This window comes from Perognathus longimembris, chromosome 15 (genome assembly GCF_023159225.1).
Source record: "Perognathus longimembris pacificus isolate PPM17 chromosome 15, ASM2315922v1, whole genome shotgun sequence".
Taxonomy (NCBI): domain Eukaryota; kingdom Metazoa; phylum Chordata; class Mammalia; order Rodentia; family Heteromyidae; genus Perognathus; species Perognathus longimembris.
The window spans coordinates 38,235,501-38,258,548 of NC_063175.1; the positions used below are offsets into that span (position 1 = coordinate 38,235,501).

The 23,048-nt window shown below is 39.7% G+C and overlaps 1 protein-coding gene across 3 annotated transcripts in view; it reads left to right on the top strand.

Annotated features, from left to right (window-relative positions):
- The window catches only part of Slc14a2 (solute carrier family 14 member 2), a 403,525-nt gene that overhangs the window by 231,740 nt on the left and 148,737 nt on the right, over positions 1 to 23,048 (top strand). For all 3 annotated transcript variants that reach the window (XM_048363015.1, XM_048363014.1, XM_048363016.1), the window contains one exon: positions 6,831 to 6,911. The gene's annotated coding sequence lies outside the window, so the exon portion shown is untranslated. The remainder of the gene's footprint in view (positions 1 to 6,830; positions 6,912 to 23,048) is intronic.

Sequence of the window (23,048 nt, forward strand, 5' to 3'; positions counted from 1 at the left end):
TGTTGCACAGGGGTTATAATTTAGCATTCATGTGCCCAGTGCACCTTGACCAGAGTCACCCCTTCCATCATTCTCCCTCATCTGCCCTATCCTCCCCCTAGTTATATCATTTCCTACTTCCTTCTTCATTTATGTACATTAACTATGATGATGATATTTGTCCTCCATCACTTTCCATTCATTCACTCCCTTCCTGCTAGCATCTGTCTTATTTTTAATACAAATTACTTTCTACTACTTTCTTAGCCTTAAGCATTGTAACTTTTTGGCTGGGAATATGGCCTAGTGGCAAGAGTGCCCTGGGTTTGATTCACCAGCACCACATATATAGAAAATGGCCAGAAGTGGCGCTGTGGCTCAAGTGGCAGAGTGCTAGCCTTGAGCAAAAAGAAGACAGGGACAATGCTCTGGACCTGAGGCTAAGGCCCAGGATTGGCAAAAAAAAAAGCATAGTAACTTTTCATTTGCTACTTCCCCTCACCTGAATTTTGTTAGTTTCTGTGTTTTAAATGTTATTTATTGTTCATTAATATTTACATTTTTATCTGACTATAATTACCCATTTCTTTTTCCTTAATCCTATATGAAAGTCATTGCAATTCACCACCAGTGTTTCAACCATAACCTCTTCATTTTCAGCTGGATGGTTGAAGTTCAGCCTCTAGTGTCTTTACGACAAGATCCAGGTCACCTCATTTCTCTGGCCATATGAGTTTGGTGTAGTACTTGTAGTTGAACAATGGTTTGAACATAAATAATTTTTGTTCTTATTTCATTTCTTAGAGGTTTTGTGGGCATTATATTGCTATGAAAAGCCTTGAAACTAACCTAATTTTGTCATTTTGGGAAGAAGTTTTTCATTTGCTTTTGATATTTTGTGTATGTTAGGTTTTGTTTATTTGGATGGCCAACGAATCTCTTGTCAAATTTAGGGTTGGTATTTTGGAGATTAATTTTTCCCATAGTTTCATTGTTTATTGTGGTTTTCTTTACTCTATATTCTTTATTTTTTATTTCTGAAAAGGTATTGTTATTGTATTCTTTTAAGTACATTTTCTGTTCTATTTTTTCAGTACTCTTTTTTCAAGCTCTTTGTTAATACACAACCATAGATCTATTGGATCCATTCTATCGTCCATATCTATCACATCCTTTTTTGATCCTTTTGTCCTTTTTTAGCTTTCTTTCAGTACTAAGGACTGAACTAGGCAAGCCACTTTTCCACTGAATTAAATTCCCAACCCTTCTTAATCCTCTTAAGCTGTACATTACCATTATTATTGGCTTACTTCATTCTATTTTTGTACTAATAACAATATCTGTCATCCTTTTTGTTGCTTCAGATGTGTCTCCAACTTTGGGGACAAATTTTTTGTTTATCCTATACTTCTTTCCTGAGCTCTCTCAGGTAACTCATTGTTTCATCTCTTTCACTGGAGTTTGTATTTTGTAAGTGATTTTTCTTCTTTTCTTTGTTGGTTCTGTAATAATCTTCTTAGTATAGCTCCTTTTGCTTGATGACAATGATGATGTGGCATATACTCTTTGTCTATTTGTTTCCTCTGATTATTGTCTTCCATAATATCGTTGTCAAGTTCTTCTGGTAGTTTCATTTTTATTCTGGCTCACTTCTCAGCCAGCCATTTTGCAGCTTTATGGTGGGAAGAGCTAACCTATGTCAATAATCAACACAGATTCTTTGCTTTCAGAGCAAAACTCTGTAGAATGTAGTTATTTCTATGTATATGTGCACATGTTAATTTTCCAGAATAAAGAAGAGATTTGACAATGAGAAGATTGATTAGTACCATTTTTCTCCAATATACTTGCTTACAGGGCATGTCTGTTTTCTCTTCTTTGTTCCACTTCTATTTCCAATGGCGTCAAGGAGGTATAGCCACCCATTTGCTTAGACAGTGTTGCTTTTCTCCACTTTTACAAATTATGGGATCTGCCAGCTTTGTCTTTGGCAGCAGACATCTTCCAGCAACTCCCTACCCAGACTGGGACTCTATTGCTTTTGGCAACCCTTTCTAAGCAAAGGTGAGGAAGGTATGTTTCTATTTCCTGTTTTCACCAGTGTTTTGGAATGAGTTTGAAGTTAAATAGACAGGTCTTTTTAAACACCACTGTCTTAAAAGAAGTCCCTTCTAAAAGACTGCGTCTCTAGTTGGCATCTCTGAACCTCCAGCCCCTTGTACTATGTCTAGGAAAGATGTTCCACATTTCTTCAACAAAGCCTCAACAAAGAATCCTTCTTATTCTTTGCTATGATAGTACAGGAGGTGTACTTCCCAGGGCCTTTTTATACGGTTGTTATTTCTGACATCCCCCACATCTTTGGTTGTATCTTCTTAGCATTTTGCTCTTGCGTCTAAACCAAGTCACAGAAGCTTACACACAGGAAACAGGAAAGTCTATAGAAGTACTCCACATAGTGGATGCTTTCTTTTCAACACCAATCTGGTAGCAAGGCTCAGTTTTTATGGATGTATAAAACTGGACATTTATCTCAGCCAGTCCTTGTGAATTCCATGGGAGTTTCTTGCATAGGCATAAAGTTGTCTCGGACCATTTTTATGGGTTCCAGGTAGGGATGTCATAGTTATTTGAAAATTATATGTACTTGTTTCTGATTTTCCTTTGATCTGTAGGTGACAAAAATAATGCTACCTTATCAAAATATTTTAAGTATGTAATCTAAGACAAAATTCCTCAGTCCTTTTAATGATCACCAATGGATAACATCATTCTTTTTCTTGTCTTTCTTTGTCTTTGAGTCATTCGAAATACTCCAGAATGCTCATGCTCTATACACTTCTCACTGGTATACTGACACAATGAGTACCCACACTTGATTATGTCTGGGTCTGCAGAATGGTCATGCATGCAGGATATCAACACAGAGATGAGTGGAACAGACAAAGGGCCGGTATAAGAAATGCATGGCTATAGTGTACATTAGCATTTTCACCAGAAGCACAAGGAGCAGCCATCTCTGCCCACAACCAGATGCATCTTTACTCCAGACACACATGATTTACCCAGTAAAAGCAGAGCTCTCTGAAGGCCTGCCTTCACCATATCCCTGGCCTGGGGGCCTTATATGAGTTTACATCAGAGTCCCAGAAATCCTGGTCTGCCTGGAACAGCTCAACTTAATGTCAGATACCCTGTCCAGTTAAATATCTGTCCCAGTGAAAGTTATATTTAAATAATAAATTATGTGTTCTCCCTAGTTATTTAATGCTTAACTTTCAAAATTCAGTGTGAGGAGAAAAAAAAAAAAAACCACTGGCAATAAGCCAAGCTCTCTTCTTCCCTTTCTTAGTGAAAGATTAAGACTCACCAAGTGAACAAGACAGACAGACCTAAATTCCAAACACCCAAATTATCAGGAGTAGGTGGTTGGGGAAAAGTTGAAGACACAGGCACTAGCTGAGTTGCCAGAATGGCTCAGAGATGCTTGTATGAGACTTGAAGAACTCATTCCGAACATCAAGAGAGAAGGAAGGACCAGAGCCAATACTCATGGGAAATGTTTTGTAATAATGCAACCTCTAGGACAGGAAGATGAGTACTTAGGGAGGGTAGGCAAACTGTGTAACTCTTTTACCTCCCCCTGTGCCTGTGCATTGTAGCCAATGAGGCACTAGTAATTTCTCTTAGTTATTTCTTTTGTGGCAAGGACTTTGGGTCTATGTCTGGTCATAATGGTGATGTATGTATGCCATCTACAATAGGCATGGTTAATGGATCCTATTTTATTTCTTAATTAAGAATTTGAAACTACCTCAAATTACTGCAATTAACATGGATTTTTCTTCCTCATTTATTTATTTAGTTAGTTGCAAGAAATTGCACCCTTAGCTTAAACCAACCACCGCATTAAAATATATAGTATTCATTAAAATATTTATTCCTTACCAACAACCTGGAAATGGTGGTGGTATCTATGTATATAAAAACACTTTTGAAATAATATCCATTGAATCAAGTCCATCCAGCTTGGTAACATAAGAATTCACCTTATTAACAGACTTTCCAGTACTGAAATACACTTAATATTTTCAAAGTAGACCATTGTGCTGACTTAACTTGAAGTATTATGGTGTTTCCTTTCAAAATCTTGAAAACTGTAAGCATCATCACATTTTCAGAATGTCAATGGTCATTGAAAGATGAGAATAACCATTTTAAGGTATAATTTATCAGAGTGGTTTAAAAACAAAAATACTTTGAATGCTGTTTAGCATCAAATTATGTATTATTTTTCAAGATTTGATCTTAATTTTCACTTGGGTTTTGCTTTAGGTTTTGATTTCTGACTAGTTTATATGGAATCAAAGCTCAAAAAGAGATGATTGGATTTAGCCAAAAATATACTTCAAACTGTATCCAGCAGGAACATAAATGTGTGCAACCCAGCAAGAAAGCAATTAAGAAGTTTATTGACAAGAGAAAAATGGAGGAGGTAACAAGTTAGATAAGAAATATACTTCCCTTACATAACTGTAACCCCTCTGTATATCATTTTGACAATAAAGAGGGGAAAAAAGAAGTTTATTTAAGTCTTAAAACATGTGTATCTTATGGGACTGCATCAAACTGCAGAGCTTCTGCACGGCAAAGGACATAGCTCGCAAGATAAACAGAAAGCCCACAGACTGGGAGAAGATCTTTACCGGACATTCAACAGACAAAGGCCTCATCTCTAAAATATATGCAGAACTAAAAAAATTGCCTTTTTCCAAAACAAAACCGCAAAGAACCAATAGCCCCCTCATCAAGTGGGCTAAAGACTTACAAAGAGACTTCTCTGATGAGGAAATGAGAATGGCCAAGAGACATATGAAAAAATGCTCTACATCACTGGCCATAAAAGAAATGCAAATCAAAACAACATTGAGATTCCATCTCACCCCAGTAAGAATGTCATATATCAAGAAAACTAACAATAACAATTGTTGGAGGGGATGTGGCCAAAAGGGAACCCTACTTCATTGTTGGTGGGAATGTAAACTGGTTCAGCCACTCTGGCAAGTGGTATGGAGATTCCTCAGAAGGCTAAATATAGAACTCCCCTATGACCCAGCAGCCCCACTTTTGGGTATCTATCCAAAAGACCACAAACAAAATCACAGTAATGCCACCAGCACAACAATGTTCATCGCAGCACAATTTGTCATAGCTAGAATTAGGAACCAACCCAGATGCCCCTCAGTAGACAAATGGATCAGGAAAATGTGGTACATATGCACAATGGAATTTTATGCCTATATCAGAAAGAATGACATTACACAATGGAATTTTATGCCTCTATCAGAAAGAATGACATTGCCCCATTCATAAGGAAATGGAAGGACTTGGAAAAAATTATACTAAGTGAAGTGAGCCAGACCCAAAGAAACATGGACTCTATGTTCTCCTTCATAGGGAATAATTAGCAGAGGATTAGGCTAGTCACAGCAGAGGATCACAAGAGCCTAATAGCTATGCCCTTATGAAGGTATAAGATGATGCTAAGTGAAATGAACTCCATGTTATGGAAACGACTGTCATGTTACTGTTGTAATTACTATCAACATGCAATGTGAACCGTAGCTTCTATTATTGATGATCCTCTTGTATCCCCTTTCTGTGGTTGTACCTGCACTATCACTGTATCTTATCTGAGTACATTGGAAATTGTATATACTGGTATTAGAACTAAGGAAGTGAAAGGGAATACCAAAATTGAGAGACACAGGATAAAAAGACAAATGACTACAAAAGCAATACTTGCAAAACCATTTGGTGTAAACCAACTGAACAACTCATGGGGAGAGAGGGAAAAGGGGAGGGGGAGGGGAGAATGAGGGAGGAGGTAACAAACAGTACAAGAAGTGTATCCAATGTCTAACGTATGAAACTGTAACCTCTCTGTACATCACTTTGACAAATAAATCTAAAAAAAAAAAAGCTATGTTGTTAATATTTGTTCTGTATAGATGTATTAGCCTAAATGGAAGCAGCTTAAAACAAGAAATGTATCTATCACCACTTCTGCAGATCAGAGACATGGGCATAATGGTCCTAGGTGATCTCCTTGAGCCTTCCAGAAACAAAGGTCTATAGTATCACAGCCCTCTCCAAGTTTGACTTAGATGTTGTCTAATTTCAAGCGCACTTGAAGGGTTGTTGATGGTATTCAGTTCCTCCTGGGCTGTGGGTCAGAACTGCTCCTCAGTTCCTCGCATTGGAGGCATTTCTTTAGAGCAGTTCATAACATGACAGATGGCTTTCTCATAGCTACCAAGCCAGAGGACAAGACAGGATGAGCAAGATAGAAGACAGTCTTTTTGTCACCAAATCTCAGTAATGACATCTTTACCCTTTTGCCCTGCACTACTGGTAAGAAGTCAAAGGTCCAGCCCACATTCATGGAGAGTGGATTGCACGATTACACAACGATGAGGACAGGAGGGTAACACAGATCATTGGGAACCATTTGAAATGCTGTCTGCCACACAGTTAAAGTTTATTGGCAAAGGCATTCATGACATCATATTCAATGAGACAAATTAGATCACAAAACAGTATGCATAGTTTGACTTCTGTTTTTAGACTAAAATCAATATATTCATGTATTCATAAATATTTGTTTTAAGAAACCAATCTTAGTGTTTCATGGGTTAATAGTAGTTATATCTTGGTAATGCGATGACAAATGAGTTATAGGTTCTGATTCTTAATCTGTGTTTTTTCCTAAAATAAAATAATTGCTCATATTTTAAAAAAGTAAAACCAGTTAAATATCCCAGTGTTTCTGACCTCCACTATCTTTACAGGGATATTTCTTGCTTACTACTACTTGAAATCAACTAAATAGAAGCTCACGAGACTACTGTGACCAAGGATACTGTGAAATTGTGAGTAATATTCTAGAACTTGGCTGTGTTTGTGGCTTCCAAAACATATGTTATTATCAATAATGATACCATGTGAAATTAAAAATTATTTTTACCTTTGTAAGTCCCTGAGATCACTTGGGACCACAAGTCAATTGACTTGGGAGAGGTGTAATCCTATGAAGATCTTTTTCCCCTTGAGCCAGTGTCTTTTCCTACTCAAGTCTCATTGGTGCCAGACATGAGCTAACATAATTATGTAGCCATTTGCACTGCAAAATTCCAAAGAGTTTGGTTGTCTTTATATATTAAAACTAGATGAACAGATCTGACACTGCTGAACATAATTACAAGTTTGGAAAAGGAGAGGGTATGAGGGAGACAGAAAATGGAGCCATTAATAATCTCCGCACTTCATTAGTTTTCCTGCCTCATGCCACCAGGAGGGCCTGCATTGGGATTGTGACTATTCAGGTTTGGAATGACTTCTTGAGCAATGTAAATGTTATCTTAAGGTCACTTACTGATGAAAACTATTGTATTGCCAAGCACAGATTTATTGGTTGTTTGACAAGCAGACCAGATGCTTTGTACCTGCACAGAGTACAAAGAAAACCACTGAGGATGAGCAAGACAGGTATGGAAGATGATGAAGGAAAGTGATCGTCTCCAAGATGAGAGGAGATTAGGACCATGTCTACATACTAGTGGGCTTCTTTCTATTGGATTTATAGTATAGTAGCTATTATAAATGACATCCAAATCTTGGGTCATTTTCCCTCATGTAAGGTCCAAATTAATACTTATCCACATGGTGATTCAGAAACCTACACGGCTCCTATCTGTGGTTTCACCATCTTCTAATGCCTCTAAGATTGATGTTGGATCCTCTGCATCTAGCTGGTTGTCAAGGAAGAAAGTGAAGATGATACAGCACTTCCTCTCTACCTACTTGACACACTCTACTCATATGGGTTCTCTTTCATGCCAGAGGCCTTGTGGTAGTCCCTGGATTGCAATTCCTTCCCAATTACTCCACTCTGTAAAAGGGGAACATAGCCATAGGCTCTGTCCTGCAAAACTGTAGAGGCAGAAAGTCTTTGCTCCCTTGTAAATTGAGTGGAAATTCATGTATCACTCGCCAATCAGAGATGTACCAATAATTCTTTGAGTGGTAAATAATTTTTCCCCACATAAGAGAACTTCTCATACCAACCATATCTCCTCTTCATGATTAAGCCAATAGAATGTGGAAGCCAACAAAATTCACTACCAGTATTCATATGACCCCAGAGTGGAAAAGCAAGTAGTGGTGCTGGAAATAGATAGAGAAGAGCTTTTCAGCCCCAGATCTTCCACTGGCTGCTGTAATAACAAAAGCAATTTAGGCTGGGCAGGGTGGCTCCAGCCTATAGTTCTAGCTACTTGAAGTGATAAGATCTGTGGACCACAGTTCAAGGCCAGCCAGGCATAGATGTTCACAAGACACCATCTCAGTTAATGCTCTATGTTGGATGCCTCTTATCTCCGTGACAAAAGGAAGCACAAATAAGAGGATGGCATTCTAGGACCATCTGAGAATAACAGTGAGGCCACATCTTGAAATAACTGGTGCAATAGGGGTGATAAGTGTAGTTCAACTGGAAGAGCACCTGTTTAGCAAGTGTGAGGACCTAAAGTCAATCTACAGCCCCACCAAAAACAAAAACCAAAGAATTATTTTATTTCTTTATAAGTCAAGTGGAGTAGATGTTTCTGGAAATGACAGGTATGTGCCACTGTATCCAGCCATCATATTTCATCTGTAGCTAGGATAAAAGGCATGCACCACTGCATCCAGCCATTGAAGGAGATGAAGTCTCATGCACCAAAAGTGTAAAGGAGTCGAATAAGACTCTATTTGTATCCTAGCAATCTTTTGAGAGGCTCCTTGAATTCCTCAGTCTCTTCCTCCATCTCCAAAAAGGTGGTAACATTACATCCCCAAGTCTATTCTTGTATAGTCACATTTCTGACCAAAGTTAGGAATGTTCCATTGGAAGGACTCACTTGATTAGACGGAATTCAGAAATTTTAGTCACATATGCAAATTCTTTTTAGCTATCTAAGGTAATATGCATGAGTTCCTGGAGTTGAAGGCTAGCACATCTTTGAGAAAGAGTACCATTATTCAGTCTACCACATAAAAGAAAAAAAGAAGATAGTCAACCAAGAGTTGGTTGAGGGCTGGGGATATGGCCTAGTGGCAAAGAGTACTTGTCTCCTATACATGAGGCCCTGGGTTCAATTCCCCAGCACCATATATACAGAATACGGCCAGAAGTGGTGCTATGGCTCAAGTGGCAGAGTGGTAGCCTTGAGCAAAAAGAAGCCAGGGACAGTACTCAGGCCCTGAGTCCAAGCCCCAGGACTGGCAAAAAAAAAAAAAAAAGATTGTCTGATTGAGAAAGAAATAGCTGTGACAGTCTGAACCCATAGGGACCAGTCTCTGTGATGGAGGGTTGCATGTTACAAGTAAAAGTGGTCTCAGGGTCAACTTCTACAGGGAAAGAAAAGGATAGACTACAGCAATGTGCAGAGGGAAAGGTAGGTTTTAGCTTGGCACAGGTCCCATTTGATTCTGTGAAGATAACCAGATTGGAATGACCCTTCGGAACTGTCATAAGGATCTGGGCCTTTCACATCTTTTTCTTCTGATTGCTTTGACCATGTCAAATAATCACAATACATGGGCTTCCCTGTGCAGAAAAGGTGTGACAAATCAGCTTTCCTCTGCCAAGGATAACTCCCAATAGCTAGAATAACATGTCCTTCATTCTAAGCAAGCAATCACAGTTACATTATAGCTTTCTTAAACTTCCTCTTTCCATGTGGAACCAATTAAGAGGGCTGGCCGTGGTATGTTTTGGAACAAAACTTGACTGGCATATCTCACAAAGAGAAATCCTAGATGTAGAACTTTCGAATCAGAAAGAAAAGAGTCTTGTGTTTCATGTATATCATAAGAGTAAATAAGACAGGGCTTGGAAAAAGAGTGGAACCTTTAAGGCTGCATGAACATGGAAGCAGGAGCAAGTTGGGATAGCATGGGGATAGGAGAATGCTAAGGGTTCACAAAGAGTATTGATTCACAAATTTAAAACAGTTTGACAATAAATTCTGGGAACTAAGATCCAGAGACAACTCAGAAATCTAGGCCTCCATCCAAAACATGGCAAAGAAGTGGTCATTAGAAGAGACTAAAGGCAGTCTAAGTAATATAGTTAATGGCTTAGCATCCTGAAAATTTCCATGAGGTATTGGTCCATAGAATAAAGCTAGAGATCAGCCAAAGGGATAGCTGGAAAGCAAACAAGAAATCCAATTTCAGCAAAACTAAGCAAAAGCAAGAACTTAATTACCAAGGAAAAGGTCATTCTGTGTTAGATTAAGTAAATGGGCTGTATGTTGTATCATCTGGCCCATGAATGTTGTTTGGCTGCAGCCCAAGTCTGATCCTGGCACAGGAGTGAGAGATACAGCCGTTTGTGTGAGTAGCAAGGGTTAGAAAGATGTGGGGCAGAGACATATGTTCACTCCAGGGGAGGTACTTTCATGGGACTTCCAGGCTGACTTGAGTATTCATTTTAATTGAGTGGTGTCTGCACTAAGCAAGGAAGGAAAAAGACAAATTTATTCCTAGCCCTGAATCCTCAAGATTCTCACTCTATCCAGTGAGTACTGAGCTCAGTGTATCCATAAGGCAGTTTAGTGGCTATTTTGTCCAGACCTCATAGATCTGCTCAGCCACCTTCACCTCTCTTCGATCTGTTTCCAAGTCTAAAGGAAATGATATTTAAGATAAAGATTTCCAAGCTGAAGTGGTAGTTCGAGCTTGTAATCTAGCCTTGGAGACAGATTGAGAAATCGTGGTGAGCTAACCTGGGAAAAATTGAGTTGGTGAGACTCTATCATACTCAATGGTTAGGCATGATGGCAAGTGTCTATCATCCCAGCAATATGGAGAAACACAAGTAGGAAGGTCTCAGTCCAGGCCAGTTTGGGGATGAAGCACGACTCTTCCTCAGAAATAACCAATGCTACCAATGCAAGAGGGGACTCAAGTGGTAAAATAACTGCTTTGGAAGCATAAGATTCTGCAGTCAATCCTGAGTACGAGAGAGAGAGAGAGAGAGAGAGAGAGAGAGAGAGAGAGAGAGAGAGCCTGGTAATACCATATACATCTATAATCCCAGCACTCAGGAGGCTGAAGGAAGAAAAACGTGAGTTAGATGGTAGCATGAGCTACATTTTTCTAATTTAAAAAATGAACCAGAAGGAAAGAAGGAAAGGAAAGAAGGAAGGAAGGAAGGAAGGAAGGAAGGAAGGAAGGAAGGAAGGAAGGAAGGAAGGAAGGGAAGAAAGAGGTGTATCTCTTGTTATAACACACAAACCCATGTTATCAATTGTCCTTGGATTTGCATATATGCATAGGAAAAGTGCAACAGGTACACCAAAGGATGTAAACAAGTTGACAAAAATGGTTTATCAGAAGAAAGAACAAAATCGGTTCAAGAAAGATATTAAGAGGGATCGATTAGCCTGAAAATGTTTCTTTTCTATAAATAAACTAAAATGAAAACCACTAAAGTGTTCACATTATAATATTTGGAGACATGGACTCTGTTTGCTGGTAAACAATTCAGAAAGGAAGAGTTAATCACCAACTGCCTTTCCTTCCAATGATGGAAATGAGAAGGCAGTGGGGAACAGAATCTGCAGGAGAGCCAGTCTGACAACTTTGAAAATTTTGGCTTTAGATTTCTGCTCATGTACACACACAGTGAGACTGCTCCACACTCAGGAGCATCTAGGGCATAGAAGGAATCCTACCAAGCAAGATAGTCTAAAAGCACCAGGGCCCTGGCCAGACTCAGCTTAGTCAGGCATTCAATGGTGAGGAGCAATGCCCAGGAATATCAAATGGCTTAAATACGACATAATTGTGTTTTCTCACTTAAAAGATGCTCAAACAGACTGAAGGATGGTATACTTAGAAATCCAAAGGAATAATTCCTCTGAACTACTAACTTTTTAAACAAAATTAATAGCAGAAGGTGAAAACATGTTTGGGGCAGGGAGCAAGAGGTGTACAAGAATAGAGGGAGGAAGGCCAAACAAATTCAGTCATTATAGTCAATGTACATTATGTAAAATTGGAACTACATAACCTGAGGGTAGGGATGAGGAGGTGGGGAAATGGAGGAGGGAGAACAATAGAAGGGGTGACATTGATCAAGATGCATTATACTCATAACCCAGCTTATTGTACAACAACTCATTGTACAACTACTTAGTAATAATTTTTAAATTTGTTTCTTTATTGGCAAAGTGATGTACAGAGGGGTTGGAGTTTCATATGTAAGGCAGTACATACATTTCTTATCCAACTTGTTACCTCCTCCCTCATTTTCCCCTACCTTCCAATAATCATTGTTTTTTAAAAGAAATCAATGAAATGCAAAGGTCATACAAGGTTAGAATGGTCCCTGAGACTCAAGCACTTTCTACTTGACCATGGGGCCCCTCTTGATGGGGTCCCTCTTGAAGGGGTCCCTCTTGATCAAGTCCCTCTCCATGGAGGACTTTGTGATTCACCTTCAGCATTTGCAGATCCGAGCTTTCCACGTAGAAAGAAGTGGGAGTGTGTGTGGAGGCTCAGATGGTTTCTACTGGCTATCTATACTCCTCTTAAAATTCCTGCCTGGACGGGTCTGGGAATATGGCCTAGTGCTTGCCTTGCATACATGACGCCCTGGGTTTGATTCCTCAGCACCACATATATAGAAAAAGCCAGAAGTGGCTCTGTGGCTCAAGTGGGAGAGTGCTAGCCTTGAGCAAAAATATGCCAGGGACAGTGCTCAGGCCCTGAATTCAAGTCCCAGGACTGGCAAAAAAAAAAAAGGAAAAAAAAAAGAAAACAGAAAGTCCTGCCTGGAAGTCCTTTACCAGGGTAGACTAAGAAATGTTTTCTTTAATCCAACCAGCTAATGGGTCCAGTTGAAAAGTTGATATTTCTATTGCTCAGAAAGAAGGGTTGGCTAGTTGGTCAACAGCTCACAGTGGCTACAGCAGTCAATAACTCATGCTCCTATGGAACAGATGTTGCTTGCTCTGGATAAGACTTTCCAGTCCATGCAAGAAAGAGCATTGTGATGCTTTCCCCAGAGTAGCCAATCAGCTTTACTAACCACTGCTTCACATTTAGACTTGGAACAATTACACTTGATGCCTTTTTCTAGCTATTCACCTATTACCCAGCCCCAGAGAAAATGACTCAGATACTTGGGACTTTGGGGAGGCTGCCTATGTGATGTGGTTCAGCCTTCAAAAACCTCCTGAACACCTTCTAATAGAAAGACAAGTCGGAGAACTGGAGGGGAGTGAATAGTTTCATACGTACTTCAAGATCTCTTTGAATATGAACACGTTCCCTTCGTAGTTCTAGAGGTTATGTCTCTGGGAAAGGCACTAAAATTAAATCATAAGAAAACTCTGGGCCTCAGAAATCCTATGGAAGTTCATTCTTGTTCAAGACACACACACACAAGCTTAAACAACAGAAATTGTCAATACAATCCTCTTTGTAATGATAACGTGATATATCTATCTGTATACAATGTAGTGCAGGTTTTCTAAAACACTTAGCAATTCAATAAATCAACAACAAAGAAAACAATTTCCCAAATACATTTCTAAATGTACTACTAAGATTACTTCCAGGAGGATTCCATAAGGCTAGGGACTCAGGGGACAGCTGGGAGACCAGCGCCCGGTGCTGAGAAATAGAACCAGCTGGGAAGGGCAGTGAGAGCTGCCAGATGCCCAGGGGTAAGAAGGCTGGGCCTGAATGCAAGGAGTAGCAGCCTGGGTGGGTGGCAAAGCTCTCTTCCTGTTGCAAGCACTTTAAGTTCGATGGGAGACAGAATTGGCAGGAAACATGCAAGAAGCTCACACTTTTCCCTATCTCTTCACCTCTCCCTCCCATCTCCATTCCCGCACCAGCACAGTCTCAAGTCTACCCTGATCCCAACATTTCAACTCAGCAGCTAGCCACTCCTGTCTCCTAATTAGGCTCCTTCTCTCTTACCTTCTCTCCACCTGCTCTCTCCCTTTTAATTAGATACTAGCAACAAGCGCATTATCTCCCATTTTTAAGGATGAGAGAAAAGAGAAAGAAAACTTTCCTTAGTCTTATTCGTCTCTGCCCTTCCCCCAAAAGCTAGCATTCTCCCTAATTGCCAGATTGTAAAGAAGTATTCCAAACTCTATCTCTCCTTCCCCTGCTTTATCACCCCACAATCTGCTCCCACAATTCCACAAAAATCTCTCTGACTTCAAGATATGCCAGGTTGTCTATGCCCTTAGCTTCAACAGTAATGTCTCCATTTAACTATTGCCTACACCCAGTATCTCAAAGTATTAGCTACCTTTGGCCCTGCAAGGCCCTGTCTTCTTGGTCTCCTCTCAAGCCTTCACACTGCCTTCCTGATCTCAAGCCTCTGTCCCAGGGAACAGCCTTTTGTACAAAGAGAAACTGTGATATCATGTGAACGTTCTGTGTTACTTTTTAACCACACGTTTCTGACAAGTCCTTGGCCTCAGATGCTATAATGGATTGAAGAATTTTGTCAGACACCAGAGCCCATATTCTTATACCAATACCCATGACATAGTGTGATCTGGAGCAAGTCATCTCTTTAAGCCAAAACTACTTCCCTTCTAAAACTAAGTAGTTTAAATTCTTCTCCATCTCAGGGCTTGTTGTAAGGATCTAATCAAATCGGGAATCTGAACCACTTTGCAAACACCTAAGTACAAATGTATAGACATTCCCCTGACTTATGATTTTTCAATTTTACAATGGTGTAAAAGTGATACACAGTAGAAACCACACTTTGGATTTTTATCTTTCCCTGGGCCAGCAAAATGCTGTACAATACTCTCTTCAATGCTGACAGTGGCAGCAAGCCACAGAGCCCAATCACAATTGATCATCAACAGAATCAACCGATACCCTACCATGTACTGGGTTGCTAGGTTGTGGCACATAAATGCATTTTCAACTTATGTTATTTTCAACTTATGACAAGATATCTGGACACAACTTAATCACAAGCCAAGGTGCAGCTACACTATATAGAAATGATTGATAGTAAAAATCACTCATAGATAGCCTTGGAGATGTTCTCTACTGGGGAGAGGGACTAGTGGGATGTCCAGATGTTTTTAATAAATCTGGTCATGATTTGACCCGAGTCCACTTTCTAGACTGGAGATGATAACAGCTATTCTAGCCACTTCTTACAGCTAGCATAAATACCAAATAAAATATGAATATGGAGGAACCTTGCCTCTCAGTAAGACTGAGATGCCTGACATTTCTCATCTTTTTCTTTGTCCCTCTCCATATACATTAATTAAGCACCCTGATCTCAGCAGAAGAAGGCTGTACTCACAAGAAGCCCACAGTGCCCAATGATGGCTCTTTCCTACCAACTACCTCCAGAATCAATTTAGACTCTAGTGGATTAATCATGGATAATGCAATGATAAGAAGTAGCAAATAATAAATTGATGATATTTGATTGTATTTTACTTTTATGAGGAGAAAATGTAAAGGAGAATACCATGGATGAGAGAGAGAGATTATCTTTTGAAGAAATGATCACTCTTCTGGCCATTTGCCCTGTATTTGAAACTACTCCAAGGAGAGTTTCCCTGTTGTCTCTCTGGCATATAGGGTTTCTACAAGATAGTTTGTGACTTGAAATCCTGGCCTTTACCCTGATGCAGTGTCTAAAATCTCTAATAGATGTGCCTAAGTTTCCAGGACCCCATGGCAGCTGGAACCATCACTCATTCCTTGATCTCAGCCTGAAGGGATATCAGTTACTATTCATAAAGAGAAGTTAGGTTACTGCCAGTCAGATACTCAGCAAGAACCTCCATTGCAGAGGTGAGAGGAGGTGAAACAAGAGTTTAGGCAACCTGTGTAAGGGAATGAAGAGTAAAGTATGGGAGAGAAGCTGACATGTGTTGATCCAAAGACATGAGTTGTATTTTATAGTCAAGCTACTCAACAGTGCCATCTGTCCTATTTACCAGCAAAGGACTCAAAGACAAAACATTTCCCCTGATCACAAGACAGTAAGAAACAGAAGAGATTCCAAATACCAGGCCATGTCTACGGGAGTAAGCTAACTCATCGAGGGTATCAAAAATTACTCTATGTATCAGACACACACAGAAAAATATACACCTATCCATGTGTGTCTTGTCCATGGACATTCCCCCACCCCCACTAGGAAGTTTTATTTTTATGGTACTATTGTTGAGTTAAAAGACCTTAACTATTGGAGGGGATGTGGCCAAAAGGGAACCCTACTTCATTGTTGGTGGGAATGTAAACTGGTTCAGCCACTCTGGAAAGCAGTATGGAGATTCCTCAGAAGGCTAAACATAGAGCTCCCCTGTGACCCAGCAGACCCACTTTTGGGCATCTACCCAAAGACCACAAACAAGAACACACTAAAGCCACCAGCACAACAATGTTCATTGAAACACAATTTGTCATAGCTAAAATATGGAACCAACCCAGATGCCCCTCAGTAGACGAATGGATCAGGAAAATGTGGTACATATAGACAATGGAATTTTATGCCTCTATCAGAAAGAATGACATTGCCCCATTCGTAAGGAAATGGAAGGACTTGGAAAAAATTATACTAAGTGAAGTGAGCCAGACCCAAAGAAACATGGACTCTATGGTTTCCCTCATAGGGAATAATTAGCACAGGTTTAGTCACAGCAGAGGATCACAAGAGCCTAATAGCTATGCCCTTATGAACGTATAAAATGATGCTAAGTGAAATGAACTCCATGTTATGGAAATGACTATCACTGTTGTAATTACTTTCAATATGTCATGTGAAACCGTAGCTTCTATTGTTGATGATCCTCTTGTAACTCCTTCCTGTGATTGTACCAGCACTAATACTGTATGTTATCAGAGTACACTGAATACTGTATATACTGGTATTAGAACTAGGGAAGTGAAAAGGAATATCAAAATCGAGAGACAAAGGATAAAAAGACAAATGACTCCAAAAGCAATACTTGCAAGACTATTTGGTGTAAACCAGCTGAACAACTCGTGGGGGGAGAGAGAAAGGGGAAGGGGAAGGAGGAATGAGGGAGGAAGTAGCAAACAGTACAAGAAATGTACCCAAGGCCTAATGCATGAAACTGTAACCTCTCTGTACATCACTTTGACAATAAATAAGAAAAAAAGACCTTAATTAAGACTGTCTTAATTAAGCTTTGTGAGCTTTGTGAACTCATCTACAAAGTTAGCCTCTTCTCACTGTAAAAACAAAATGTATGCATTGTTCACTGCACTTAGTATGATTTTTTTCTAAGTCTTTCCATTTTCTTATTAATGGGGTAATGTCATTCTTTCTGATAGAAGCATAGCATTGCATTGTGTATGTATACCACAATTTCTTGATCCATCCATCTACTGAAGGGCAGCTGGGTTGGTTCCATATTTTAGTTATGATAAATAATTTTGCTATGAACATGGTTGTGCTGGTAGCTTTAGTATGGCTTTGTTTGTGATCCTTTGGGTAAATGCCCAGAAGTGGGATTACTGGGGCATAAAGGAGCTCCATATTTAACCTTTTTAGGAACCTCCACACTGCTTTCCAGAGTGGTTGAACAAGTTTACACTCCCACCAATGGTGTAGTAGGGTTCCCTTTTGACAACATCCCACTAGCAGCTGTTGTTATTAGTTTTTTTGATCATGGCCATTCTTACTGGGTGAGGTGGGCTCTCAATGTTGTGTTGATTTGCATTTCTCATATGGCCAGGGATGTTGAGAACTTCTTCATGTACCTCTTAGCCATTCTCATTTCCTCTTCAGAGAAGTGTTTCTTTAAGTCTTTATTAGCCTATTTATTAAATGGGGTAGTTGTTTCTTTCAGGATTTGTTTTGGGGGGGACTTAATTTTTTTAGTTCTATGTATATTTTATATATGAGGCCCTTGTCTGTTGTATGGCCAGTGAAGATCTTCTCCCAATCTCTGGTCTCTCTATTTATCTTGTGAGCTATGTCCTTTGTCACACAGAAACTTTGCTGTTTGATAGAATCCCAGTTTGGTAATAATTAGTATATGTCTAGGATAGTCCTAGCAGATGATCGCAATAGCTCAATAGCTATGTACATATGTTAACAGAAGATGACCCTAAGAGAAATGATCTCCAAGTATGGAAACAAGTAGTTTATCATGGATGCTGTTATTTTCAATGTACTATGTGATATTATTTCTTTTTTCTTCTGTCCATCTTCCCTGTTGTCACTGTATTTGACTCTGGTACCCTGGGTATTTTATATATGTCTATCTGAATTGGGGAAGGGAAAAATGATGAGACAAAGGGTAAAAGGCAAACCAATGCAAAGCAATACTTACACAACAATATGTTGTAAACTAACTGTATAACTTGGGGGGTTGGGAGGAGTAAAATGAGTGAACGTGTAACAAGTTGGACAAGAAATATACTCACTACCTCACATATGTAACTATAACCCTCTGTACTTCACCTTCACAATAAAAATAAAAAAGTAAATGTTGCTATCTATGTAGGTCCAATGCTTTTTGTGAAAAATGTCTACACTATGACACATGGCTAAGGAAGGGAGCCATTGTCTCTGTTTACAGGGCAGAAAGTGAAGGGTATTTATCTGGCACTGTAGATGTCCTTGACACTACATAAGGATGGAAGGATGTCTAGAATACAGCCAAGGTTTGATGTTGAACTTCAGAGACAAGAGATAATATGGGGCTGTTTAATACCTTCCTAAGATCCTAGTGGTCCCAGAGTTATGGGCAGCACTGTTTCCCTAGGTTGGTAGCCTCTCTGCCCTGGAATGAAGTATCATAGTAGGAGGAAGTCCACAGGTTGTAAGTAGAGCAAGACCATCATGAGAGGTGAACTTCAATTCTACTTTTTCACCCCTTCTCCCTGGATGTGATATCCTAGTTTTATGGACACTCCCCACTCCCGCAAAGAAGTATAAATTCTAAGATCCTAAAAAATGAATAAACTCAATATTAGATGCTACTGGATTTTCTATAAGCCTATAGAATCGCAGAATTCCAATACGTTATCCATAAAGGTAGGGCAGCATCCTCCTGTGAGTTTCCATTAAATTCCCATAATGAGCCTTAGTTTCAGACAGAAGATCTATGGGTTTTTAGACAGATCCCCAGGTTTCACCCTGGGAGATTGTGATTTAGCAATAGGTGGGGGCAGAAACATACCTTTTTAACAAAGTCCCTGCTTGTTTCCAGTGCATATGATCCCTGGAAAACAATGCAAAACTTTGAGAACTGTTTCACAGTCATGCACTAAAATTAACCTGCTTATATGTCTAAGTCCCCATCAGAATGTAAGTTCCTTTAGGGCTGAATCTTATTTCTGTCTCCTCCTTGTACCCTGAAACCTAGCAGAGCACCTAGCACACTGAATATTCGATTAAGCTCAGTACACCATAAAATACCCATTGTTCTCATAGTACCAGTTTCATATGTAGAGTTTATACCATTAACAAAGGATGTGTCATAACACAGGCAATGTTACTGATTCATGGGCACCATTTTCAACAAACAAAAAGATACCCAGATCTAGTCCTTGCCATTCACAAAGTCTCTGCCATCGTTTGGATTAGCAAGATCATGTAAAAATCATTTCAGCACAGCTCACCTAATCAACATAATGAAGTTCTCCATACACTCCTTGTGTTGATGAAGAAGGGGGGAATAAAGATTAACTGTAATAGTCAAGGTTTCATTATTCATCAGTGTTGGTCCCAGAACTCAGACCAAAGTCTCCAAATTTTGAGGCAGGACATCTTCCAAGATACAAGATTCTGAGAAGTAGCTGTGTGTCCTATTTTGTTTTTAAGGAACATTCAAATCATTCTTTTCTTTAAAGCTACTTCTGCTTGCTGCCAAGAAAATCACTGCAAGGCAAAAGGAAGCATCATTTTAAAGTATCCTGTATTAACTCTTTCCAGAGACCTTAGTCAGGGAAAGTTTTCCCTAGAGCTCCTTAAAATCCTAAGAAAACAAAACTAGAGTTTATTAGATATGTGTTCACTATTTGAGTATGATAATCTTGTCTCCTTCAGGTCAAATTAATGATGCGGTAGAGTAATTGTGTTTGTGATAGTTGCTTATGGGGATTTTTTGTTTGTTGGAGAGACTAGGACGCTTGTCTCTGCCCTGGAATTATTATTACTTGGAGGTGGATTTTATCCACAGGGGTGAGGGGGTGGGCTGCAATACTGAAGTACATTTCAAGGAAGAAGATCTACAGAGTCCCTCCACCATTGAGTGCATCAACCAAGATGAAATTGTTCTATGCTCTACACTCCCTAAGCCTGGTTCTCTTTAGCAGTGCCACAGCCTTTCCCAGACAAATGCTTAGCAACTCATACTAATCTAACCTAACCTGGTGTTTTGTTTTTATTTTTCCTCCCCCCTTTCTCTGTTCCTTCTATTTTGGGTTGTTTGCCATTGTAACTCTCCAGTTTCAAAGTTTTTCTGCCTCTTCAGGCATTCCAGCTACTCTATTAGGCTTTGGTTTCTGTGGGGGCAAAAAAAAATGTTCCTATTAGTTTTCAAGCTCCACTTCCAATTTGGGGGTTTAATACAAGTCCCATACTCACTTTCTTGACTGTTCTAGTCAGAATGCTGAATGACAGACCCTAGTGGGAATACTGTAGTGGATCCCAATGACAGGCTCTGCCCCTTTCTCCCTTGCCTACCTGTGCCAATAAGCTGAAAATAAATCTCTCTGATGGTTCACATGCTGATCTGCTTTGGCCTAATTGGTGTCATGGATTCAGGATAATTTCCCCCAGTAAAGATAGTTCTCTCATGATGCTGCCACACGATGGAAGTAGATGAAACAGAGAATTCTATTTATTTTTCAGGTTCTGAGCTTAAATATTCAAGATTGGTCTGACTGGCCTAAGTAAGTTAGCAATAGATTCCTTTCTAGAACCTTGGCTTCCTGTCTTTTGATCTAATGGTCTTTAATCCTTAGTTGCCCCTGATCACACTTCTTGTTGGGGCTATCAAGCACTCATGAGTTAGCTGATGTGTCCTTAGTAGGATGGAAGGGTAGGAGAAAGAAATCTCTGTTTTGATCTCCTGGAATGTCCCAATAGTTCCAGCTGTGGCTACAGTTCATGGCTGTGGGGATTTTTTGCTTATTTATTTTTCTTTTGAAAGATTCTATCTAGATTTCAGCAAACTTTCCAGCAAACATTATTTTGATGCAGCTGAGGAAGGAAGGGCTATTCTTTTCCCTGTCATATGTCCCTAGAATAACAGGAGGGGAGGGGGGATGCAAGCCTTCGGGATCCCCTTGAACTACAGAGGATAGCATAATGAATTGGCTAGTCATAAACGATTTGCTCCTTAGTTCCAAGTGATATGGTAATGAACTGCCAACGAGCCATTAGCCAGACTGTAGCCATATGGTAAGGGATAGGACCCTGGCACATTGTAGCCATACTGTGGGTTTGTCTTTGTAATTGTTCCCATCCAGAACCTTCCCAACTCTATGGCTGCTAATTAACATCCTGTTTAAGCTTCTGTTGTCAAAACTAATCATGTGTTTGTTTTATGCAGTGAGGTCTTTCTCTTATCTGATTAGTAATAGTGACCATTAAGAAATGAAAACGTGTTTCAGCTCACATAAAAACATTTGAGTTTCACATCTTGCATTACCCAGTGAGCACTCAAGCTGAGCAGCACTGGCCTATAGTAGTAACTCAATCCAGAAGCTTATTAAAACCAACAAATTATCATCTTCCCCACAGATACACAAATGAGGATTCAGTCCATTACTTTCGCCATTGTTCTTCCTTTGTGTGGACATTACTCTAGTTAGACGTTTTGTGATAAAATATGGATTTTATTATAATAGTGATGATAATAAAAAATAACTAGGACAAGGAGATTCATTTCTTAGAATCAGGTATGCTTTTAAATATCTACTAGTCCCCCTGTTAGTCTGATGCCATAGTAAGACTTTGGAAATAATAGTGTTTCCCTTTCTTTCTTCCTTCCTTCCTACCTTCCTTCCTTCCTTCCTTTCTTCCTTCCTTCTTTCCTTCCTTCCTTTCTTTCTTTCTTCCTTCCTTCTTTTCTTCCTTTCCCTTCCTTCCTTCCTTCCTTCCTTTCTTCCTTCCTTCCTTCCTTCCTTCCTTTCTTTCTTTCTTTCTTTCTTTCTTTCTTTCTTTCTTTCTTTCTCTTTCTTTCTGTCTGTCTCTCTCCTCTCTCTGCCTCTCTCTTTTCCTTTCTTCCTTCCTGCTCATCTCCCATTTCCCTACTTCTTTCATTGGTTTTCTTAGTAGTTGCCCAATCAGAGATAGAGGAAGAAAGAGTTTTGGGGGGTAAGTAGGAAGAAAGGGGAATGAAGAATTACTAGGAGTAAATAAGAAAACATAAAAGGAATAATTTTATGGAAGATTTAGTATGGGGCATACTAAATCCAGGGAACATCTAGTCTTAAGCTTCCTCACCACCAAGGTGTAGGGGAGAGAAGAGAATCCCTTTTTCTTCACCAGTCCCTGACTCATATACAGCTTCTGCTAGCCTTGCCCATTACTGCCTGTCATTCATGTAAACTGACTTCCCTTTCCTAACAGTTGAACAATATGGGGAGATGGAGGCCAAGGAGAGAAAACATGAAGGTGAGGAAGACCACAGAGTCATAGTCCCTTAGTGTGCTCCTGGTGTCTCGCTTTCTATGGGACTCAGTGGGAGCAACCACTATGTTTCACAACTTTCTGATTTCTCCCTGCATCAAAGTACAGCACCCCCAGAAACAGCCAATGTGTTAATTGCAAGGTCAGGCCAGTGTCTTCCATGGCATCTGCGACATGGTATAATGCAAACAGATTTCCATATGTGATCTCTTCCAGTAGTCCCCGGCCCCCAAGCACCCATATCACGTGAGAACACAGCTTCTCGGGAGATGCTGACATTTTAATTGGAAGCATCTGTCGCCTTTTCTGTTATTTTTGGCCAGGTTTGGTTTAT